Source organism: Leucoraja erinacea, unplaced genomic scaffold, assembly GCF_028641065.1.
Source record: "Leucoraja erinacea ecotype New England unplaced genomic scaffold, Leri_hhj_1 Leri_1070S, whole genome shotgun sequence".
NCBI classification, from domain to species: Eukaryota; Metazoa; Chordata; class Chondrichthyes; order Rajiformes; family Rajidae; genus Leucoraja; species Leucoraja erinaceus.
The window spans coordinates 17534-38404 of record NW_026575309.1 but is presented as its reverse complement, the minus strand read 5'-3'; the positions used below and the strand labels follow the sequence as shown (position 1 = coordinate 38404).

The 20871-nt window shown below is 41.4% G+C and overlaps 1 long non-coding RNA gene across 1 annotated transcript; it reads right to left on the bottom strand.

Moving 5' to 3' along the window:
* Positions 1-7478: 7478 nt before the first annotated feature.
* Positions 7479-15684, bottom strand: LOC129715242 (uncharacterized). The gene is made up of 5 exons (XR_008726465.1): positions 15501-15684; positions 12683-12740; positions 11060-11146; positions 10685-10921; positions 7479-7571 (listed from the first exon to the last, which is right to left on the bottom strand). It is a non-coding gene; the product is annotated as an uncharacterized LOC129715242 (long non-coding RNA).
* Positions 15685-20871: the final 5187 nt, after the last annotated feature.

Genomic DNA, 20871 nt, shown 5'->3' with positions numbered 1-20871 from the left:
TGGAGTATAAGGAATGTAAAAAGAATCTTAAGAAATAAATTAGAAAAGCTAAAAGAAGATATGAGGTTGCTTTGGCAAGTAAGGTGAAAGTAAATCCAAAGGCTTTCTACAGCTATATTAATAGCAAAAGGATAACGAGGGATAAAGTTGGTCCATTAGAGAGTCAGAGTGGACAGCTATCTCCAGAGCCAAAAGAGATGGGGGAGATATTGAACAATTTATTTTCTTCGGTATTAACCAAGGAGAAGGATATTGAATTATGTGAGGTAAGGGAAACTAGTAGAGTAGCTATGGATACTATGAGTTTCAAAGTAAAAGAAGTACTGACACTTTTGAAAAATATAAAAGTGGATAAGTCTCCAGGTCCTGACAGGATATTCCCTAGGACATTGAGGGAAGTTAGTGTAGAAATAGCCGGGGCTATGACAGAAATATTTCAAATGTCATTAGAAACGGGAATAGTCCCTGAGGATTGGCGTACTGCACATGGTGTTCCATTGTTTAAAAAGGGTTCTAAGAGTAAACCTAGCAATTATAGACCTGTTAGTTTGACTTCAGTGGTGGGCAAATTAATGGAAAAGATACTTAGAGATAATATATATAAGCATCTGGATTAACAGGGTCTGATTAGGATGTCAACATGGATTTGTGCCTGGAAGGTCATGTTTGACTAATCTTCTTGAATTTTTTTAAGAAGTTACTAGGGAAATTGACGAGGGTAAAGCAGTGGATGTTGTCTATATGGACTTTAGTAAGGCCTTTGACAAGGTTCCTCATGGAAGGTTGGTTAAGAAGGTTAAACTGTTGGGTATAAATGGCGGAATAGCAAGATGGATTCAACAGTGGCTGAATGGGAGAAGCCAGACGGTAATGGTTGTTTGTCGGGTTGGAGGCAGGTGACTAGTGGGGTGCCTCGGGGATCTGTGTTGGGTCCTTTGTTGTTTGTCATGTACATCAATGATCTGGTTGAAGGGGTGGTAAATTGGATTAGTAAGTATGCAGATGATATCAAGGTGTTGTGGATAATGAAGAGTATTCTTCAAAGTCTCCCTAGTGATTTACCATGTACGTCCTATTTTGATTTGTCCTACCAAGGTGTAGCACCTTGGTAGGACAAATCAAAATAGGACATACATGGTAAATGGTAGGGAATTGACGAGAATACAGTTGAACAGAGGGATCTGGGAATAACCGTGCATAGTTCCTTGAAGGTGGAATCTCATATAGATAGGGTGGTAAAGAAAGCTTTTGGTATGCTAGCCTTTATAAATCAGAGCATTGAGTATAGAAGCTGGGATGTAATGTTAAAATTGTACAAGGCATTGGTGAGACCAAATCTGGAGTATGGTGTACAATTTTGGTCGCCCAATTATAGGAAGGATGTCAACAAAATAGAGAGAGTACAGAGGAGATTTACTAGAATGTTGCCTGGGTTTCAGCAACTAAGTTACAGAGATAGGTTGAATAAGTTAGGTCTTTATTCTCTGTAGCGCAGAAGGTTAAGGGGGGACTTGACAGTGGTCTTTAAAATGATGAGAGGGTTAGTCAGAGTTGATGTGGCCAAGCTTTTCTCTTTGAGAATAGGGAAGATTCAAACAAGAGGACATGACTTCAGAATTAAGGGACAGAAGTTTAGGGGTAATATGAGGGGGAACTTCTGTACTCAGAGAGTGGTCGCGGTGTGGAATGAGCTTACAGTGGAAGAGATGGAGGCAGGTTCGTTGGTATCATTTCAAAACAAATTGGATAGGTATATGGATGAGAAGGGAATGGAGGGTTATGGTATGAGTGCAGGCAGGTGGGACTAAAGGAAAAAGTTGTTCGGCACGGACTTGTAGGGCCGAGATGGCCTGTTTCCGTGCTGTAATTGTTATATGGTTATAAAGAAGTACCTTTGCATTAAGAGGTGTTGAATGCAATCAAACCAAGGAAATGTGAATTATGAAAAGACAATCATGTTTGACTAATTTGCTGGATTCCTCCAAGGATGTAACAAGTAGAGTTGACAGAGGGGGGGCCTATAGATGTGGTGTAGATATTTTATAAGCCTACAGAAAAGTTTGTTTTGCAAGATAAGAACTCACAATATTGGAGGATGTGTGTGAACATGGATTGAAGATTAGTTATCCCATAAAAGACATTTTGAAGAAAACAAGTCTCTTTCCGAGGATGGATGTAGCGATTCCAGTGCCCCAAGAAATGAGTTCATGTCTTTCAATCGTTTGCTATCTGTCTCAATGACTTGCAATAGGGGGCAGAGTGTATGGTCTCCAGGTTTTCTGATAACATAAAATAGGTGGAAGGGCATTCTGCAATGAGGATATTTGTATTCTCCAAAAGGTTATAGACAGATTGACTAAGTGGGTGAAACCTTGGCAGGCAAATGGGAATTTAAAAGTAGAAAAATTGCGTGGGACCTGCGCTTCAGTTAGTAGATTAATATCTAAAAGCAGAGATTGCCAGTCAGTGTACAGAGACATCTATGTGTTCTTGTGTAAGTATCACAAAGTTAGCTGGCAGCTGAAGCAAGTGGTTATAAAGGCAAATGGCATATTGGCCTTTATTGCAAGGGTTTGGCGTTTACATATAGAAAATAATTGTTAGAATTGTACACAGCGTTGGTGAGAACATGCTTTAAGTATGTGTACTTATTAGCCCCCTTATTTAAGAAAGGGTACATGTGCATTGAAGCTGATTTAGAAGAAATTCATTTGCCCAGTGCTCAAAGTGCTGGAGCTCAGTCAGCACATTGTGGAGGGAATGGATGACATTTTGGGTCGGGTCACGTCTTCAGTCTTCAGTGTTCTTGCATGGAGTGAGAACTTGGTGCAAGAAGCGGTAGATGAAGCGTAGATAACTTAGATAATTGGTGTGCCCAAAATGGGAGACCTGGCAGTATAGCCCATTTGGCGGACAAGATGGTGGCGCAGTCAAGTGCTGAGGACTTATTACTCAGCACTTGACTGCGCCACCATCTTGTCCCACGTGGCTACTGCCAGGTCTCCCATTTTGGGCACACCAATTATCTAAGTTATCTACGCTTCATCTACCGCTTCTTGCACAAGTTCTCACTCCATGCAAGAACACTGAAGACTGAAGACGTGACCCGACCCAAAATGTCATCCATTCCCTCCACAAGTGTTGACTGAGCTCCAGCACTTTGAGCACTGGGCAAATGAATTTCTTCTAAATCAGCTTCAATGCACATGTACCCTTTCTTAAATAAGGGAGCTAATAATGTACACATACTTAAAGCATGTTCTCACCAACGCTGAGTACAATTCTAACAATTATTTTCTATATGTAAACGCCATACCCCTAGCAATAAAGGCCAATATGCCATTTGCCTTTATAACCACTTGCTTCAGCTGCCAGCTAACTTTGTGATACTTACACAAGAACACATAGATGTCTCTGTACACTGACTGGCAATCTCTGCTTTTAGATATTAATCTACTAACTGAAGCGCAGGTCCATGCAATTTTCTACTTTAAATTCCATTTGCCTGCCAAGGTTTCACCCACTTAGTCAATCTGTCTATAACCTTTTGGAGAATACAAATATCCTCATTGCAGAATGCCCTTCCACCTATTTTATGTTATCAGAAAACCTGGAGACCATACACTCTGGCCCCTATTGCAAGTCATTGAGACAGATAGCAAACGATTGAAAGACATGAACTCATTCTTGGGGCACTGGAATCGCTACATCCATCCATCGGAAAGAGACTTGTTTCTTCAAACTGTCTTTTATGGGATAACTAATCTTCAATCCATGTTCCCACACATCCGCCAATATTGTGACCTCTTATCTTGCAAAACAAACTTACGTAGGCTTATAAAATATCTACACCACATCTATAGGTCCCCCTCTGTCAACTCTACTTGTTACACCATTGAAGGAATCCAGCAAATTAGTCAAACATGATTGTCTTTTCATAATTCACATTTACTTGGTTTGATTGCATTCAACACCTCTTAATGCAAAGGTACTTCTTTATAACCATATAACAATTACAGCATGGAAACAGGCCATCTCGGCCCTACAAGTCCGTGCCGAACAACTTTTTCCTTTAGTCCCACCTGCCTGCACTCATACCATAACCCTCCATTCCCTTCTCATCCATATGCCTATCCAATTTGTTTTGAAATGATACCAACGAACCTGCCTCCACCACTTCCACTGGAAGCTCATTCCACACTGCTACCACTCTCTGAGTAAAGAAGTTCCCCCTCATATTACCCCTAAACTTCTGCCCCTTAATTCTGAAGTCATGTCCTCTTGTTTGAATCTTCCCTATTCTCAAAGAGAAAAGCTTGGCCACATCAACTCTGACTAACCCTCTCATCATTTTAAAGACCACTATCAAGTCCCCCCTTAACCTTCTGCGCTCCAGAGAATAAAGACCTAACTTATTCAACCTATCTCTGTAACTTAGTTGCTGAAACCCAGGCAACATTCTAGTAAATCTCCTCTGTACTCTCTCTATTTTGTTGACATCCTTCCTATAATTGGGCGACCAAAATTGTACACCATACTCCAGATTTGGTCTCACCAATGCCTTGTACAATTTTAACATTACATCCCAGCTTCTATACTCAATGCTCTGATTTATAAAGGCTAGCATACAAAAAGCTTTCTTTACCACCCTATCTATATGAGATTCCACCTTCAAGGAACTATGCACGGTTATTCCCAGATCCCTCTGTTCAACTGTATTCTTCAATTCCCTACCATTTACCATGTACGTGTCCTATTTTGATTTGTCCTGCCAAGGTGTAGCACTCACATTTATCAGCATTAAACTCCATCTGCCATCTTTCAGCCCATTCTTCCTAAATCACTCTGTAGACTTTGGAAATCCTCTTCATTATCCACAACACATCTTGGTATCATCTGCATACTTACTAATCCAATTTACCACACCTTCATCCAGATCATTGATGTACATGACAAACAACAAAGGACCCAACACAGATCCCTGAGGCACCCCACTAGTCACCTGCCTCCAACCCGACAAACAACCATTACCGTCTGGCTTCTCCCATTCAGCCACTGTTGAATCCATCTTGCTATTCCGCCATTTATACCCAACAGTTTAACCTTCTTAACCAACCTTCCATGAGGAACCTTGTCAAAGGCCTTACTAAAGTCCATATAGACAACATCCACTGCTTTACCCTCGTCAATTTCCCGAGTAACTTCTTCAAAAAATTCAAGAAGATTAGTCAAACATGACCTTCCAGGCACAAATCCATGTTGACATCCTAATCAGACCCTGTTAATCCAGATGCTTATATATATTATCTCTAAGTATCTTTTCCATTAATTTGCCCACCACTGAAGTCAAACTAACAGGTCTATAATTGCTAGGTTTACTCTTAGAACCCTTTTTAAACAATGGAACACCATGTGCAGTACGCCAATCCTCGGGGACTATTCCTGTTTCTAATGACATTTGAAATATTTCTGTCATGGCCCCGGCTATTTCTACACTAACTTCCCTCAACGTCCTAGGGAATATCCTGTCAAGACCTGGAGACTTATCCACTTTTATATTTTTCAAAAGTGTCAGTACTTCTTTTACTTTGAAACTCATAGTATCCATAGCTACTCTACTAGTTTCCCTTACCTCACATAATTCAATATCCTTCTCCTTGGTTAATACCGAAGAAAATAAATTGTTCAATATCTCCCCCATCTCTTTTGGCTCTGGAGATAGCTGTCCACTCTGACTCTCTAATGGACCAACTTTATCCCTCGTTATCCTTTTGCTATTAATATAGCTGTAGAAACCCTTTGGATTTACTTTCACCTTACTTGCCAAAGCAACCTCATATCTTCTTTTAGCTTTTCTAATTTCTTTCTTAAGATTCTTTTTACATTCCTTATACTCCACAAGCACCTCATTTACTTCATGCTGCCTATAATTATTGTAGATCTCCCTCTTTTTCCGAACAAGATGTCCAATTTCCCTTGAAAACCAGGGCTCTTTCCAATTTTCACTGTTTCCTTTCAACTGAACTGGAACATAAAGATTCTGTACTCTTAAAATTTCCCCTTTAAATGTCCTCCATTTCTCTTCTACATCTTTCCCACAAAACAAAATGTCCCAGTTCACTCCTTTTAAATCATCTCGCATCTCATCAAAGTTAGCCTTTCTCCAATCAAAAATCTCAACCCTAGGTCCAGTTCTGACCTTCTCCATAATTATATTGAAACTAATGGTATTGTGATCACTGGACCCAAAGTGCTCCCCAACGCATACCTCCACCACCTGTCCCGTCTCATTTCCTAACAGGAGGTCCAGCACTGCCCCTCCTCTAGTAGGTACCCCTATGTATTGCTGCAAAAAACTATCCTGCACACATTTTACAAACTCCAAACCATCCAGCCCATTTACAGAATGTGTTTCCCAGTCTATGTGTGGAAAGTTAAAATCTCCCACAATCACTACCTTGTTCTTACTACTAATATCTGCTATCTCCTTACATATTTGCTCTTCCAATTCTCGTTCCCCATTTGGCGGTCAATAATACACCCCTATAACCATATAACAATTACAGCACGGAAACAGGCCATCTCGACCCTTCTAGTCCGTGCCGAACACATAATCTCCCCTAGTCCCATATACCTGCGCTCAGACCATAACCCTCCATTCCCTTCCCATCCATATAACTATCCAATTTATTTTTAAATGATAAAAACAAACCTGCCTCCACCACCTTCACTGGAAGCTCATTCCACACAGCTACCACTCTCTGAGTAAAGAAGTTCCCCCTCATGTTACCCCTAAACTTCAGTCCCTTAATTCTCAAAGTATAAGTGTTGCTACATCTTTCCCACTTCTCAGTTCCACCCAAATAGCCTCCCTAGACGAGCCCTCCAATCTATCCTGCCAAAGCACTGCTGTAATATCTTCCCTGATAATCAATGCAACACCTCCACCTCTTGCCCCTCCAATTCTATCACACCTGAAGCAACGAAATCCTGGAATATTTAGTTTCCAATCACAGCCCTCCTGCAACCATGTTTCACTGATCGCCACAACATCATACTTCCAGGTGTCTATCCAGACTCTAAGCTCATCCACCTTTCTTACAATGCTCCTGGCATTAAAATATGCACATTTAAGAAACCCCCTTTCTTCATAACAACCACAGATAAGCTTCACTGGTCTATTCCGCTTTTATCTCCCACCATGCTTGAACAGAGGAAACACATTTACTGTTCTCCAAACGCTTCGCCACTTCCCTTAAAATGTTTAAGTGCAGACCATTGGGTCTTGGTGACTTGTCCATCTTTATTCCCATTAGTTTTTCCAAAAGCTTTTTCCTTGTTGCAGTTTGCAAGAGAAGACGGTTTGTTGCATTTGTTTAAGAGAATGGCACATTGTAAAGAATTTACAAAATGAAAATTTGGAAATCTAACTACTTTTATATTATAGATATTTTCCTCTAAATCATTGCTAAACTGCAGATATAATACCTGCTGGATAAACCAGGGTGCTCTTGTGGTTGAGGGGCGCTTCCTTGAACTCCTGCTGGTGGTTTTGCAAGTCCCAGCATATCCTGTTTTGAAAAGGGGAAAATGAGAAATGAACATATATTTTTAATACATGAAATGAACCTTTGCTCCTTTAAAAGTGGCTTGATGTCAAGGACATAATACTCGAGAGATCAATTGTTTCTGTTCCACTGCTCTCATATTCGCAACAAAATTGACATCAAATAATAAATAAATTCATCTTTAGCAAGGAGAAATAAGTATGATTTTGAATAATTCAGTTTTATACCTTCTGATGTGCAAGAATAATTACATTCTAAAAGTTGATCTTGCTTCAAGTTTCTTTACAACAAATATTAGGTAACCGAATTAACCCTCCAATTCTTTCACCGCATAATTCTCATGTTTTTGCACACTGAATTCAAAAGTAACTTTTAAAACAAAAATGCTTTTGTTTTTTAAAACAAAAAAGCGTATTTTCTTCTTTTTATATTTATCAACCTACTTTTAAAATGGAACACACTTGTCCATCAGCACAGCCCTTTCCTCGATTAACAGCATCTATATGATTAAGTCCTGAACTACTATCTGCCTCATTGAAGACCCTCAGACCATTTTTGATCAGACTTTACAGGCCTTATCTTGCACTAAATGTTATTCACGTTATTCCCTTTATCATGAATCTGTACATGACACTGTGAATGGCTCAATTGTAATCATGTATTGACTACGTCTGAAGAAGGGTTTTGCCCCGAAACGTTGCCCATTTCCTTCGCTCCATAGATGCTGCTGTACCCGTTGAGTTTCTCCAGCATTTTTGTGTACCTTCGATTTTCCAGCATCTGCAGTTCCTCCTTAAACACTGTAATCATGTATTGTCTTTCCGCTGACTGATTAGCACGCGACAAAAGCTTTTCACTGTACCTCAATACACGTGACAATAAAGTAAACTAAACTAATGAGGTGCTGCATCATGAAAGTGACCTCTATCATCAAGGATCCCCACCATCCAGCCAAGGCCCTTTTCTCTCTGCTATCATCAAGCAAGAGGTACAGAGCCCGGGGATTGCACAGCACAAGGTTCAGGAACGACTACTTTCCTAAGGACAGCAGGTTCTTGAATCAACCTGCAGAACTCTAATCCCACCTCGACAACAGAACACTACGACCCACTACCATGTTTTTTTTCCCCCTTTCGCAACAATATCTTTTTTTCCCCACAGTCTTCTTTCTTTTTATTGTTTTGCAGAATTTCATGCATCATTTATATTTCTGTGTGTTTGTCAGAGTCTGTGCCTGTGATGCTGCTCCAAACAAGATTTTCATCTTACTGTAGTTGTGCATATGAACATATACTCAACTTGGTGTGGTCTTGCCAAATACATGGAGCTAAAATCCAAGAAAGATCAAGATAATAAAGCATACTGATTCTGAAATAACTGTAAACTATCATAGAATTTTAAAGCACCAAAGGAGGACATGATCTCATCATATTCACACCACGTTATTCAGATCAATTTCACACCCCAGCTTTTGCTCAGGAACATTGAACATTACAGCACATTGAATGCTCATCCAGATTGGTTTCTGCTTCCAATACTGCTTCAGGCAATGAGCTTCAGACCATGACATCTCTTTGGATGAAGACATTCAAACCTTTTGCCGATTCACTTAAATAAAATATCCCTATCCCTCCTGAATTATTGGTTTCTTTTCCAAGGGAAAATGATTCTAGTATTCATCCCACCTCTTCCTCTCTATGTTTTGAGTTACATTCCCTTCAGCCTTCTCGACTCACAAAAAATATTTGCGACCAAGCTCTAAATATACTTTTTACCGTGATAATTAAAACCACTGTTACCTCTCTCTTACTATAACAGTTTCTATAATATGGTGACCTCAACTGTAAGCATTACTTTAGTTATGGTCTAATTAGTTTGTTTTACACAGTCCCAGCAAGAATATCCTGTTTCTATAACTATGACTCTACCAATAAGGTTAAGCAGTCCTCTTCTCATCTCAAACAGTACCTTGGGATCAAGGACGACTTGCTTCCACTACACCTCTGCAGGATTCTGAAGTAACTGATGAGGCCAATGTGGGAACTGCAGACTCTCCATGTGCGGCTGGAAGTGTTTGTCAGGGTGAGCGGATACTTTAGGAGATAGTGTATTCCCACCATTAATTATGCTAAGATCCTGAATATTCCTGACAAAGGGTCTTGAGGTCCTTAGTGCCTACTTGAACTCTGCTGCTCCATTTTCTATCGTTCTCAGGCTAAGGATTCCCATGACAAAAAGGGGATGATGCTGTTTTTCAGTATCTTCGTAAATCATTTCCTCTGTCTAGCTGATAATCTCTTGCTGTAATGAAGCTTAGACTAGAGTACATAACTTGTTGGGTATAGAGTGTGTCCATTGAAACTGGCTGAATGTAATCAGACACATAGCAGTTGCCAGGAAAACATAACATGCTGCTTGTGGATCAGGAGTATTTTGCTGAGACAGTGTTGCTGTCTCTACAATGCTTTTAAGGTGCCTACTGAATGTAGTCATGTAAGTGAGGCATGCAAGGTGACAGGAATCATTGCAGCCAAGTAGGCATGCTTGAATTAAGATCTTGATCTTCCTTAATCATAATCTCTATATTTATATTTGTAGCCGATGTGTACTACAAAGAGCTTGCACTGATGATGGAATCACATTGTAATGTCTTTCAGTCACCACAGCAACATGCTTCCTATCAGAATTAATTTTGAATCTGACCGCCTCTTTTGCAGTCTGTCCTGTGGGACTTTGTCAGTTATTTTGTTTAAATCTACAGACCACATTAAATACACTTTCCTTATCAGCAGTCCTCATTATCTGTTCAAAACGATTCAGTCAAATTCCTGTCACAATATTCCATTAAGAAATTAATCTGTCAGATTTAAACAATGCTTTATAATCTTCACTTTCATAAACCAGGATAGACTGATATTACAAATGCATTAACTTTGATTAGAGAAAGACAAAAGGAGAATTACAAAATATTAAAGCTGAAGAAATATAGTTTTCAATGCACAACCTTTTTTCCCCCCATATGTTTTAAAGCCAAAATATCTGTGGGATTTAGTATATGATTTCTCTTAAATAATAAGCAACATCTAGTTTCAACTTTCCAGCAATCTAAAACACACCTGGATTTGTTTTGCTGTCAGGTCCTTTGTGCCTCTGAAGACATAACTTTTGGAAATCCCCTCACAGTTCAGTTCATGGACCTGCACCATTCGACCAAAAGTAATCAGACCAACCAGTGAGTTGGGAGTGAGCAAACTCAGGGACATCTGCAGGGATTCTTTGAGGGCCTGTAGATTATCTTCCTCCAAGCAAGTGTGCAACACATACAAGAAGATGAGAGGGGCAGATGAACCTCGCTGACCAACACAAAAATAAAGAACAATTAGTGAATTAATGTTCTTACTTCAATGTAACCGTTTCTCATTAACCGGTTCTGCCAAATTATGTAATATACAGAATATTAATGCAATGAATAGGCATGCTTCTCATATTACCTGAACAACATATTCAATAGTTGAAAACTGAGGCAATAGTTCAGCTGGTTGATTCAATTGGGAAATGCCCGAGTAAGATGGTGAAAACTACAAATTAGGTCATTTGGAAAAATCAGAATATGCAAGAATTATTAGTACAATGTTGTTGCCGGCCTTGATAAAATACAGAAATAACTTTTCTTAGATTCAGCCCGTAGTGAAAATAATGTGAGATATCCCCACATGAATATTGGGCACCTATTTAATATCAAGACCCGTCATTACACAATTCTAACAACAGTTAATATTGCTGGCACATGGTCCCATAATTGAACATTGGTATGTGCATGGAAGCTAGCTAACTAAGAGAATTTATGGTAGGGCAGTAGACATGGTTCACAAAGACTAGGGCAAGGCTTCTGACAAGGTCCTGCATGGCGAGCTGGTTAAATGTCAAGGTATCTGAGGAATGTACGCAAATTGCCTCCAAGAGAGTGAGCGAGAGAGAGCGTGTGTGTGTGTGCGCGTGTGCGTGTGCGTGTGTGTGTGACTTGAAGGAGAATGTAGGTGGTACGATTAGTAAGTTTTCAAAACAACATTTGAGTAGTGATGGATCTCAAAGAGGTTTGTCTAAGGATTCATCTGTACATTTATCACCTGGGCAGACAGGTAATAGATGGAATTTAATGCCAGTAAGTGTGAGGTTATGAACTTTGGCAAATCAATTTCTGTTAGACCGGGAACCTAATTAGTGGTTATGTGCAGAGAAGCCTTGTAGTGTAAATCTACAGCTCCAAGAAAATGGTTACAGAGCCAAACAGTGTGGTGATAAATATATTTGTCAGGCTTGACTTCATAGGTAGACACAGTGAGTAAATGAATTATGTCATGTTGCAGTTGGATGGAATATTGGTTCAACCACACTTGTTAGCCATACTGCTGGAAAGATACAATATCATGAGAGTGCAGATGAGATTCACCAAGATTATTGCAACGAATGGAGGGCTGTAGTTATAAGAAAAGATTGGAATATAGGATGCTGAAGGGCAACCTTAGAGAAGTTTATAACATTATAAGGGTCATTAATAGGATAGATACACAGAATCTGGAGTTAGAGGGCACAGATTTAAGTTTGGAAAATTGTGATAAAAGAAAAAGCTAGACATTCGGTAGGGTAAGCATGAATACACTACATGCTGGTTATGCAAGTAATAAATGCTCGATAATTTGTTACTGTTGAAAATAAACCGCTGTAAAGTACAGCAATATGTTGTGTCATTTTAGCATGAATAATGCTGATTGTTCTAATTCTGTCCTTGGTATACAAGCAAAGTTCGCAAACATGGCAAATAGAGGGATTCTTCTTCACAAAGGAGGCAAAGAACACCAGTTCCTCTTTATTTGTAAACAGCGCTCTTTCTGTTTGGCATTGATTAAAACATAGTCTAATATCTTTTAACATAGAATAACTTTTTTTTTAAAACTAGTGCCACTCCTGAAATGTGCACCACTTTGCATGTATGCAGATATGGAACATTAAAATAAAATGCACAAAAACGTTATTTCCCCTTACTTTTTTCCAGCCAACTAATTTCCTTTTAATAGTTTGCATATTGAAATATACACAATTTAATTAGAACTTACCTGGTTCCTTTGGAAACAAAAATTGCACGCCCAGAGCTTTGCTCGATAGTCCACCTGACTGTTAAAAATAGGTGTAAATCTCTTAGTTACTTTAGTAAAACAGAACTCTATTCCTCCACTACATGTATATACATTAATAATTATGTTTGGTTTTAATTTCTAAATGAGTTAACTTTATCTTTCATTTCATTCATTATTGCACTGTTGCGCTTGTCTATATACAAAACGCAGATGAAACTTTTGATGGGCAGCATGTAATAAAAAAAAATAGAAAACACTCAAGAGGTTCAGGTAGCATTTGTAGAATGAGGAATATGGAATGAACCCTTTGTTCTTCCAGGGTGTCTTCAATCAGAAATGTCAATTCCCTTTCTCTTGACACAAATGCAGTCTGATCCCTTAATTTCTTCTGGCATTTTCTGGTTTTATTTCAAATTGCATTAAAAAAAACAATTCAAAACCATATATTCTAATTTGGTAAAAAAAAACATTAGACTGTTTAAAAAATTGATTTAGACAAATAGGTGCAGCAGTAGGCCATTCGGCCCTTCGTGCCAGCACCGCCATTCAATATGATCATGGCTGATCATCTAAAATCAGTACCCCGTTCCTGCTTTTTTTCCCCATATCCCTTGATTCCTTTAGTCTCAAGAGTAAATCTAACCCCCTCTTGAAAACATCGAGTGAATTGGCCTCCACTGCCTTCTGGGGCATGTTTTGTTTTTTTCCCCCACACACCAAGGTCGTGTCTAAACTGGCTAGTCACTGGTTGCTTTCTTTTAAAGAAATCTCTATTTTCACTCCATTGTGAGTTGATGTCTTCAGATGCTGAGGTGGTTGTCTGATGAGGTGTACCAGCCCACTGTTTCGAATGCAGAGTTTCATTGGTGCTCAGAGGGTTTTTGTATTCCTCCACGTCTCCTTTAGAGTTGAATAATGGCAATCGTCAAAATAATCCTTCGACAGTTACCATGTAAATGAGCCAGATACGTTTTGGTACATTACCTCCGATGTTGGATTGTTGCACAAATTGCATTATAAGAGTAATTAAATCAATATTAAACCCCGTTTAAAAATAATCAAGTGTTCTGCATTCACTGGATTTTGTAACAAAACCTTCCATTAATTATTATTTTAACATAGTTGAAACATCAGCTATTTTATTTAACATAAATACAGTCAAATTTGTGTCACACCTTCAAATCAAAACCCATATGTATGAAATGATATTCTTCCATTCTCTGTTGCAATCTGCTTGACTAAAACATCAAATAAATGAATAACATGTGTCACAGGTACTGCATGGAACAAAATATTATCATCTCAAATTGGTTCAAGGATGCCATCTATGCAAGCTACACGATTTCATTCAGATTTCCCTCAGTCTGCTCTTCAATTATATTAGAACCCACACTAAATGTTGAATAAACAACTGTCCAATCAATAATTGCTTCTATCATGAAAACTAAAACCTCCAGAATAGCAGGACTCTGTAAAGATCACACGAAGAAAGGAATGAAAGTGTTAATAATATAAACTGACCCCTGATGACATAGGCCTGACATTTTGCATGTGAGCGGGATTGCAAAGGTAAATACATGTTGAACACCCATTAACCGGCAACAGATGTACTCCCCCCCCCAACCCCCTCGTCCTAAAATCCAGACAAATTTACTAGTTGAAACACCGAGAGGCCAGAGATGGCATTGAAAACCGAACAGGAATGGAACGACTTTCTGACCCATTCCCGGCTCCCACCGTCACCGTTATTGTAACCTACTGCTACTTGCCAGAACAATGGATGATATATCACTTAAATGCAATTGTTTTCAGTTGTGTGGAGAGACCTGTATATTGAAAATGCGTTTTGCCTCAATGTCAATTTACCTTAAATGTAGAAGAGCCTATTAAAATCTTCTTACAAAGACCATTAAGTATTTTCTATCTATCCTCTTTTGGACCCAAGGCATAGCAGAGCTGCCAACTCTCATGAAGAGGTAAGGGAGGGAGAGATGGAAGGGAGGGAGAGAGGGAAGGGAGGGAGATCGCGAAGAGAGGGGGAGAGAGAGAGAGAGAGAGATCGAGAGGAGGGGAGAGAGAGATCGAGAGAAGAGAGGGAGAAGGGGGGAGAGGGAGAAGGGGGAGAGAGGGAGAAGGGGGGAGAGGGGAAGGGGGGGAGGGAGGGAGAAGGGGGGGAGAGGGAGAAGGGGGGGAGAGGGACAAGGGAGGAGAGGGACAAGGGGGAGAGGGAGAGTGGAACGATAGCACATTATAACGTGCAGCCGTCCCATTCCGACCAAAGATTATAGAGCAGAGCTCCACTAGTATCTTTGATTGCGGCCGCCGCCACCGAACCCCCCGACCCACCATTGCACCCAAAGATGATAGAGCAGAGTTATATAATATTTGATTGCACCCTTCTTCACGGAGGGCTTGTGATCTTTGCTTGTGATGTCGTATGTATGGGAGTGTTGTTTGCTATGTCCCTATGTTCGAGGAATATAATGGGTAACAGCCGCCCATTCTCGGACTTGAATCTGAGCTCGAAAAATCTCCTGGTCACTGGACCTAATGTGTCCGCGGGCCATATTGTGGAGACTAATCCCTTAGAAAACAAAACCAAAAACGTACAGAAGTGTTAAAATTGTCTTTATTATTATGGTAAGTAAAGATTTATTAAACATAAGTCTAATAACTTTCTAATGTACCGACAAACCTAGTTTCCCAATGGCCGTTGATGAGAGAACAGAAAAAAATAACATTTTCACGACAGAATGTCGACTGAAAATAATAAAAATATTTTGAAACTTTTTCTCACCTTTCTTTTTTATTGGGGAACCTAAAGAATGACAGGTCGGGTCGTTTAGATTTACGATTAGAATAATTGATAGCAGAGCAGTGAGATGGAATTTAGACCAGGGCGCCATGACAGTGTGGGGGAAGCCAATAAATGCCTCGACAAATGGCGTCGACGGTCACACACGTCCATACTACGCGTTTTTCGAGGAGTGAGTGGTCTATCTTGCTCCTCTAGGATCTTTGATCCGTTGGGTTTCACCAAATCCCCTTTGTTCCAGTAAAAAACATTCCGAGGAAAAATAAATTTGCGCCAAATTCGGGAAAATTCTGGTTCCGGCGCGGGATGATTTGTGGCCACCCGCGCCTGCGCAGTGGTGAGAAGCTGGTGACCAAAGATCGTAGAGGGACAAGATAGACCACTCCTCGAAAAACGCGTAGTATGACGTGTGTGTGACCGTCGACGCCATATTGTTAAGCATTTATTGGGCTGTAATGGCGTCCTCAGCTAAATCTACATCTCACTGCTCCGCTATCAAGTATTCTAATCGTAAATCTAAACGACCCAACCTTGGGTCCCTGAAAGGAGTTGAGGGGGGAGGTAAAGGGACAAGTGTTGCATCTGCTGCGGCCGCAAGGGAAAGTGCCCGGGGAGGGGGTGGACCGAGAGGGAAGGGAAGAATTGACAAGGGAGTTATGGAGGGAGCGGTCTTTGTGGAAGGCAGATATGGGGGGAGATGGGAAGATGTGGCCAGTAGTTTACCCAAGCAATCGTTCCAGGTGCGACAGAGGTTTACCTGCATCTCTTCCAACCTCATCTATTGCGTCCGCTGCTCTAGATGTCAGCAGATCTATATCGGTGAGACCAAGTGGAGGTTGGGCGATCGTTTCGCCGAACACCTCCGCTCGGTCCGCAATAACCTAGCTGACCTCCCGGTGGCTCAGCACTTCAACTCCCCCTCCCACTCCGCCTCTGACCTCTCTGTCCTGGGTCTCCTCCATGGCCACAGCGAGCAGCACCGGAAATTGGAGGAACAGCACCTCATATTCCGTTTGGGGAGTCTGCACCCCGGGGGCATGAACATCGACTTCTCCCAATTCTGTTAGTCCTTGCTGTCTCCTCCCCTTCCTCAGCTCCCCTGCTGTCTCCTCCCACCCTCCAGCCTTCCGGCTACTCCTCCTTTTCCCTTTCTTGTCCCCACCCACCCCCACCCCTGATCAGTCTGAAGAAGGGTTTCGGCCCGAAACGTTGCCTATTTCCTTCGCTCCATAGATGCTGCTGCACCCACTGAGTTTCTCCAGCTTTTCTGTGTAACCTTCGATTCTCCAGCATCTGCAGTTCCCTCTTTAAACCTATTTTTAGTCGCAGCCGGTTTTGAATTTTTTGAAATAGTCGCCGGAACATAGAAGTGGAAACCACTTTCGACCATTAGGGAGACTGACAAAAACCTCCGGGAACCGGACGGAAACCTTGGGTGGGGCGCAAAGTCTCCAGAGGTTTCCGTTCAGGTTTCCTAAGTGGGACAGGGGCATTGAGGGTCTAAATACGTATGTAAATGTGATATTTCAGTTATTTCTATTTAAAATTACAAATATTTCACACCTGTTTTCGCATTTTTATTATGGGATATTGTGTGTAGATTGATGATAAAAAAAATAAATGTAATCCATTTTAAAGTAAGGCTGTAACGTAACAAAAAATGAAGGGGTTTGAATACTTTCTGAATAACCATATAACCATATAACAATTACAGCACGGAAACAGGCCAGCTCGACCCTTCTAGTCCGTGCCGAACACATAAGCTCCCCTAGTCCCATATACCTGCGCTCAGACCATAACCCTCCATTCCCTTCCCATCCATATAACTATCCAATTTATTTTTAAATGATAAAAATGAACCTGCCTTCACCACCTTCACAGGAAGCTCATTCCACACAGCTACCACTCTCTGAGTAAAGAAGTTCCCCCTCATGTTACCCCTAAACTTCAGTCCCTTAATTCTCATGTCATGTCCCCTTGTTTGAATCTTCCCTACTCTCAGTGGGAAAAGCTTTTCCACGTCAACTCTGTCTATCCCTCTCATCATTTTAAAGACCTCTATCAAGTCCCCCCTTAACCTTCTGCGCTCCAAAGAATAAAGCTCTAACTTATTCAACCTCTCCCTGTAACTTAGTTGCTGAAACCCAGGCAACATTCTAGTAAATCTCCTCTGTACTTTCTCTATTGTGTTGACATCCTTGTACTGTACTGTACTGTACTGTAATGCACTGTAAGCGAGGTTGGTATTCCGACTGCGCATGACCAGGTCATGTCACTCTCTATAAACGTTCTCGGCAACTATGTTGCTGCGTTGTGTGCAGGCCTGCATTTTGTCCGTGGTCGGGCCCGGGTCTCCTGTGTTGAGGGCGCTGTTGAGTTGCTACTGGGCTGTCCCCATCCCCTTCCGGGCTCCAGCTCAGCTCCGCCTGTCCAGCTGGGTTGGCCAGCAGCGGGGGCGCAGGCTTGGAGCGGTGATGGCCCTGGACTTGCAGCTGGCACGGGAGGGGAGGGGGAGATGCTGGCCCGGTGGGGCTGGTGGAGTTGAGCTGGGGTTGGCACTTCTCCGCGCTGGCTGTGCGCCTGGGGGCCGGTGTCCCATCGGTCCCGATGTCTCCGTCCGCCTCATGGGTAGGGATAGAACACTCGGGAGGGGGGGTGGAATGGGGACGGTCCAGTGGGGGTTCAATCCTTGTTGCGGATGAGGCGTGGATCTGTGTGCGCGCAGCAGCCAAGAATGTCTCTCCGCCAGTCTAGTCTCCCCCTACCCCATCTCCCACTCGCGTCTGCCCCCTCTATCTCGCTGTCACACCTCGCTCCCAGCTACCTGGCACCCCTGTTCCTCAGATTAAATATATTTTTACACATAAATCATGAATAAGAATTTATATACAGTCAGCACTTGTTAGCTTTTTCTTAAAGCGAGTGATCTTTGATAATTCCCATAATTCATTGCGTTTTTTGGAATACCGAACTCTCTTATTGCAACTAACACTTGACTCCTTTACTAAAAGGATGATGCTTGGTTGGAAATGATTTCTAACCACACTGGAGTTGGGACAAGGCCATTACAAACCATCCAGGCTTACACCACAAACTTAATAAAGCACTCAGGAGTGTTTAATGCCATATGCTCCAGATATGAACTGGAACAATGAAATTCGTACTTGCCGCACATTTTATAGACACATTGGACGTAACAGCGATAAATATTAAACAAATTGTCAGTTACTGTCAATAAACCAGACCATGATAGAGCAAAAAGTATATAGAGCAACTATAATAGTGCAAAGTACATACTATGTGTAGGAAGGAACTTCAGATGTTGGTTTAAACTGAAGATAGACTAAAAATGTTGGAGTAACTCAGCAGGTCAGACAACATCTCTGGAGAGATGGAATGGGTGACGTTTTGGGTCATCTGAAGACGAATCTCGACCCGAAATGTCACCCATTCTTTCTCCCCAAAATACAGAGTAGTTCAATGCTGAGGTAAGGCTGTGGTTAGGATTGTGCAGGGTGGTTCATTACCCAACGTTTGATAAGAAGAAGCTGTTCTTGAACCTGGAGGTTATGCTCCTCAGGTTTCTGTACCTCCTATGCAATGGTAGCAGTGAGAAGAGAGCTTGACCAGAGTGGTGTGGGTATTTAATGACATTAGCTACCTTCTTGAGGCAGCTCTTCCTGCAAGTTCCTTCGACTGTGGGAACTGGGCAATGTTGTTAATTTTCTGCAGCGCTCTTCGATCCCACTTCTTACAAAACATCTTAGAAGAATCCAATAAATTTACAGTAGCAAAGTCAAATGTGGGTCCCTTGAAGGCATCACGGGTGAAATTATTATGGACAACAAGGAAATGGCATACGAGTTGAATAGGTACTTCAGATCTGTCTTCACTAAGGAAGAAACAAACAATCTCCCAGAAGTACTGGAGGACAGAGGATCTAAGGAGGTAGAGGAACTGAAATAAATTTTCATTAGGCGAGAAATAGTATTGTGTAGGCTAATGGGACTGAAGGATGATAAATCCCCTGGGCCTGATGGTCTGCATCCTAGGGTCCTCAGGGAGGTGGCTCTAGAAATAGTGGATGCATTGGTGATCATTTTCCAATGTTCAATAGATTTAGGATCAGTTTCTGTGGATTGGAGGAAAGCTAATGTTATCCCACTTTTCAAGAAAGGAGAGAGAGAGAAAACAGGGAATTACAGACCAGTTAGCCTGACTTCGGTGGTGGAAAAGATGCTGGAGTCAATTATTAAAGAGGTAATAATGGGGCATTTGGATAGCAGTAAAAGGATTAGTCCAAGTCAACATGGATTTATGAAAGGGAAATCATGCTTGACTAATCTTCTGGAATTTTTTGAGGATGTGACAAGTAAAATGGATGAAGGGGAGCCAGTGGATGTAGTGTATCTGGACTTTCAAAAAGCCTTTGATAAGGTCCCACATGGGAGATTGGTGACTAAAATTAGAGCACATGGTATTGGGGGTAGGGTGTTGACCTGGATAGAAAATTGGTTGGCAGACCGGAAGCAAAGAGTAGGAGTGAACGGGTCCTTTTCAGAATGGCAGGGGTGGCGAGTGGAGTGCCGCAAGGCTCGGTGTTGGGGCCGTAACTGTTTACCATATATATTAATGATTTGGAAGAGGGAATTAGGAGCAACACTAGCAAGTTTGCGGATGACACAAAGCTGGGTGGCAGTGTGAACTGTGAAGAGGATGTTAGGAGGTTGCAGTGTGACCTGGACAGATTGAGTGAGTGGGCAGATGTGTGGCAGATGCAGTATAATATAGATAAATGTGAGGTTATCCACTTTGGCGGCAAAAACAAGGGGGTTGAATATTATCTCAATGGGGTTAGGTTAGGTGAGGGGGAGGTACAGCGAGACCTGGGCGTCCTTGTACACCGGTCAATGAAAGTTGGCTTATAGGTACATCAGGCAGTGAAGAAAGCTAATGGAATGTGGACCTTCATAACAAGAGGATTTCAGTATAGGAGTAAAGAGGTTCTTCTGCAGTTGTATAGGAGTATAGAAGTTGGGATGTAATGTTAAAATTGTACAAGGCATTGGTGAGGCCAATTCTGGAGTATGGTGTACAATTTTGGTCGCCTAAGGAAGGATGTCAACAAAATACAGAGAGTACAGAGGAGATTTACTAGAATGTTGCCTGGGTTTCAGCAACTAAGTTACAGAGAAAGGTTGAACAAGTTAGGGCTTTATTCTTTGGAGCGCAGAAGTTTAAGGGGGGACTTGATAGAGGTTTTTAAAATGATGAGAGGGATAGACAGAGTTGACGTGGAAAAGCTTTTCCCACTGAGAGTAGGGAAGATTCAAACAAGGGGACATGACATGAG